This window comes from Capsella rubella, unplaced genomic scaffold (assembly GCF_000375325.1).
Source record: "Capsella rubella cultivar Monte Gargano unplaced genomic scaffold, Caprub1_0 scaffold_5, whole genome shotgun sequence".
Classification (NCBI taxonomy): domain Eukaryota; kingdom Viridiplantae; phylum Streptophyta; class Magnoliopsida; order Brassicales; family Brassicaceae; genus Capsella; species Capsella rubella.
The window spans coordinates 4309979-4315174 of record NW_006238919.1 but is presented as its reverse complement, the minus strand read 5'-3'; the positions used below and the strand labels follow the sequence as shown (position 1 = coordinate 4315174).

At 40.4% G+C, this 5196-nt stretch overlaps 1 non-coding gene across 1 annotated transcript; it reads left to right on the top strand.

Annotated features, from left to right (window-relative positions):
* Positions 1–1763: 1763 nt before the first annotated feature.
* Positions 1764–1869, top strand: LOC111830830. The gene has a single exon (XR_002834158.1). It is a non-coding gene; the product is annotated as a small nucleolar RNA R71 (small nucleolar RNA).
* Positions 1870–5196: the final 3327 nt, after the last annotated feature.

The window sequence follows — 5196 nt, the reverse complement described above, 5'->3', positions numbered from 1 at the left end:
AACGTCATCCTCCAGCAACTTATCAATAGATAGAATCTCGCTCTGGTCGTGAGCAGTAATGTCTTCTGAATACTCTTTGACTGCCTTGTCATCCATGGCTTCCTCTACAGAAAAAGTCTGGCCATCAATAGTAGGTGTTCGCCTCAACTTGTCCATATCAAAGTTCGTAACCAAATCACCCACATGCAGTCCAATCGTTCCTTTCCGAACATCTATAAGAGCACCAGCGGTAGCCAAGAAAAATTTCCCAAGGATAAGAGGATCTTGAGGTTGTTCGCTATACTTCAAAACCACAAAGTCTGTAGGAATCATGCATTCACCAATCCTTATTAGGACATTCTCTAAAACACATTCGGGAATTCTTTTGGACATATCAGATAGGATAAGGGAGATCCTAGTCGGCTTGAAATTTGTCATCCCAAGTCTCACAGTAACAGAGTATGGTATCAAGTTGATACCTGAGCCAAGATCATAAAGAGTGAGGAAATCTTTATGTGAAGATAGAGCATTCTAGTACGAAACTTCCTGGATCAGGTAACTTCTCTGGAATCCTGCTCTGAATCATGGCACTAACTTTTTCAGAAACAAACACTTTCTTCTTCTTTTCTTTCTTACTCTGTGGGGTCTGTTTCAAGAAGATAGCACCCATGTCTCTAGCCAACAAAACTCCTTCCTCAGGACTCACGTCATTTTGGACCATCCTCTTAACACACCGCTTAAGCATAGGTGAATCGTGATTTGTATGATATAGAGGTATCTCGTTAACCACCTTTTCCATCATTGCCTTGCATCGAGCTTCTTCTATCTCCTGTTTAGACTTCCTAGGCTTTGGAAAAGGAACCTTAGGCTTGTAGATCTTTTCTGTAGATGGTCGCGGAGTTTTGGGAAAATCCGGTTGTGACTGTGACGGGTGTCGATCGACACTGGGAAGGTGTCGATCGACACTGTGATCTGGTGTCGATAAGATGGTGTCGATCGCGGTCGATATTGGTCCGTCAAGAGCCGAATCCACGAGAACTGCTGTGCAAGTGCAGTTTCATCATCTTCACTTGTTTCCTCCTCCCACACATTATCTCCATCTCTTATCAAAATGGCATTACACCCTTCTCGTTTCTTCACAAATCCAGTAGTCCGTGCAGCAAGAGTTTCTAACTTATTGGTATAAGTGCTCAAAGCTTCGATTTTGCCATTCAAGTCAGTGTACATGGCATCCATCTTCCCGTTGAAGTCCACTCTCATGTTCTTCTGACCCGCTAGAATCTGTTCTAGCATTAACTTCATCTCAGTATCTGCAGATGGAGAGGGAGGTGACTGGTAAGAAGAATTCCATAGGTTCTGACAAAACTGATCCTGCCTTTCTGACCATACCCATTGTTGTACCGGTTACCCTGTGTGTTACCAAACTTCTGACCTTGATACCCAGCACCATTGACGTAGTTCACGTCTTCTTTTTCATCCTCGTATGATTCAAAAGCCTCAACCTCAGCAGCAACTTAACACTCTTCTTAGTAACAAGAAGGTTATGCACTGAATCGAGCTTTGCTTTAACGTCAGCGAGTTGAATACCATCCATGTTTTGAGCTAGCGTCTTCCTCTCAAAATCAGCCATTTTAGTACTATTGCTGGAAGCTAAGTTCTCAATCAGTTTGGTGGCTTGAGCTAGAGACCTTGTGTTGTAGTTACCGTTGCTAGCAGCATCTAAAGCCATCTGGTACCTCCAATCCATTCCTCTGAAGAAAATGCCCAAAAACTGAAATTTGTCATACTCGTGGTGTGGACAATCTCTCTGATAACCCTTAAAACGCACCCAAGCAGCCTTGAAAGCCTCTGAGATCCCTTGAGAAAAGGTAGAAATCTTTTTCTGCAACTCCTCTAACCTCGCATCATCATAAAAGTTGTTTAAGAACTCAACTTGTACATCCTTCCAGCACGTAAGAGATCCAGGCTTCAACTCCTTCAGCCAAGATAGTGCTTCTCCAGCTAAAGAGTGCTGGAAAAGCTTGCAGAGCAGAAAATCTGAAGATACACCATCAGCCTTGATGCTAGATACCAGATCCTCAAACTTGTCAGTATGGTCCATTGGATGCTCATAAGTATGGCCACGGAACGGGTGTTGTATCCAGGCTTCAGCTCAAAGTTGTTCCTCTGAAATGCAGGAGGACGTATAGTAGAGCGGTTAGAATAAAACAGTGCAGGCATGTTGTATTCTCCAAGTGTACGGTTTTCATCCTCTGCTTCAGCATGCAACGATAAATGATTGTTGTCTGCTGCGGCTTGGTGTCGATCGACACCCAATTGGTGTCGCTCGACACCATCGACGACAGGCTCAGGAATTTCAGTCCCGTCAGCATTCAGCTTCTGCCCTTGTGCATTCCTCAGATGTCCATCTCCATCTCTAAGAGTGCCCACAGCATCTTGAATTAAAATCACTGGCGAAACCATTGCTGCCTGTTTCTGAGCTTTTCGATTCTCTCTTTCTAAACCCGCTAGTTCTTGATTAAGAGCTTTGCTTCTGGTATTAGGCATAAACCTGAAACACCAAAAAGAAAAGAGAAAAGAATAGCGTAAGTAACAAAATAAAATAAAAACTTAGACTAAACTTTTAACCTTAATCTAATGATAATCAAAATTGAGTCCCCGGCAGCGGCGCCAAAATTTGATCGGCTCAAATTTGCCCTGAGCTACTCTCTCAATTAAGAGATCACTGTAGTACTTAGGGATCGAATCCACAGAGACTCAAAGATTACACAATAAATAATTGGTAAATTAAGCTAAGCAAGCAGATTTTAAATTAAATAAAACAGCAAATTAAATTAACGATTGGTTTTTAAACAATAATGAGGAAACGCTAGGCCTAGGGATATTCTCAGAAAATTCAGAATTGCAAATAAATAACTGTCAGAATTTATAAAGCACTGTTTTGAACTCAAATCACAAAAATATAATCAATCAACTTTCGTTGCAAACACTATCTATGTCTAGAACCCTAAATTCCAAATCTCTTTGCAAATTTATAAGTTTAAGACATGCATTTAATTCAGGTTTGATAAGTTCACAAAATCCCTAAACCAAATCTCTTTGCGAATAGGTATTTTGCTCATCTAGATTATTTTCAGGAAATCAATAACACTTTCGTGTCTACCAATTAACCTAAGATCAGATTCTAGGTTGCTTTCACTATTCTAGAATAAATTAACCACAATCTAGATGAAGAACTCTATTGATTCAATCCTAACAATCTAACAACCTAACAATTCATGAATTCCTTTGAAAACCCTAAACCTAACAACAGATCTACTCAGACATGGTGATTGAAACAAACATCATGAATAAAATAGATATCATTAAAAGAAAGTAATAGAAGAAGTAAAGGAGTTCTGAATCTTCTCTGAAGGAGGTTTTGATTCTTCTCTCCCAGCTCTCTACAAATCTCTCTCTCTCTCCCAAAATAAAGCTCAAGTCTTAACAAAACCCTAAAAACTCAAATATATATGTCTTAACCACAAACTGGGCTTAATTGCAAATAAAGAAAACTTCGGGGCCGAATCTGCAAATCTTCTGAACTTCAATTGAGCGTGAAATTCAATTGCCGTCAGATATTGGTGTCGATCGACACCAGAAGTTGTGACGCTCGACACTCACACCAAATATGTTCTCCCGATACGTGCCTTCGGCACATCTTTTCCAAATGCTCCCAAATGCTCCAAAAAGCTCCAATACATGCCAAATAGCTCCTAATCCTGAAATGACTCAAAAAGACTCGAAAACACAATAAAAGCCCTATAAATAAGACTTATATCATGCTGCAAGACAAGACAATAAAATCTATGAAGCATTTGCAGACACTACTCCGTAGGATGCTAGGCCAATTCAATCGCCGTTTGTCCACGAATGATGTCCCAGCACGCTACAGAACTCCTTCTCCATCACGTCATTCCGCCTATGAGTATCGAGAGCAGAATGTTTCTTCTTCTCCTCTGAGACAGTCCTCCCCTGAGCTTAGGGCTAGCAAAAAGAAGGAGAAAAGGAAAAAGAAGAAGGCAGCGAGACGGAAGGCAAAAGCCAGTTCATCACACTTGCCAGACGAGCATCATGTTGAGGATCTGACCATGGATCAAGCCGAGGATCACATTAAGGACCTGGCTGTTGATCCAGGTGCGTATCATTTCCAAGACCTCACTAAGGATCCGGTCGAGCAGAACGTTGAGCAACCAGCAGAGGCTCCTCCTGTGCAGCCTGCACCAGGTGCTTTTACAAGCGAGTCCATGACTCAATACCTGGACTGCTATTTTCAGTAAGGTACCACTCCAAACCTTCATCTGTATATACCATTGCATTTTCATACTTTTGTTCGTTTGATTCTCAAACCAACTCTCAAATTTTTATTACACAAGGGACTGTGTAATTTATGTTTGGGGGAGGGTTTGGGATGACATTTGATATTGTGTTCTCTTTTCTTATTTCAAATTTAAGCATATATTCTGCATTCATATATGTGCATTGAAAACCCCAAAAAAATTTGATAATTTTTTAGAAAAGTCTTTAAAAACAGAGTGATCATGTAGCTTGCATTTGCATATTAGGATTGAGTTTAGATTGTTTCATGTAGGATTGTTGCATTAGCATAGGGGGCGATGATTATTTACACCTTGTTAACTTGCTATGATTCACTAGTTGAGATCAATGCCCTGGTTTTTAGCTCTTTGATGCAGGATGATTGAACTTGAAGTAAGTCTGAAACAAACTTGGAATTCATGAAGAGCATTCTTGAACTTGTTTGAAACATGTTGTGATATGATCTCATTCCTTTCCTTATAAGAACTTAATCTTGACTTGCAAATATCTGGTTGTGTTTTGCTTGGATGCTCATGGTCACCATATACATATTTGGATCATCTTCCTCCTTTCACCACTCTTGTTGATCCAAGTAGCTGATCGTTCTTTTGATCAGTTTGCCATACCCACAGCCTATCCTTTTCTTTCAAGCCAATTGATAATTTTTTAGTGGTAGGTCTTTTACCGGATTATGCTTGGGGAGAACGTGTTAGGTATGAGTCGACAGGATTAAAATCTTGAGTAGTTCTGATTTTCACTTTCAAATCAGATAGGACTAGGTCTGGATTCTTACTTGGGTTTTGGAATGGAAAGATTGTGAAAGGAAAGAAGAGAAACAGAAAGTTGTGTCCTTAGGAGGAG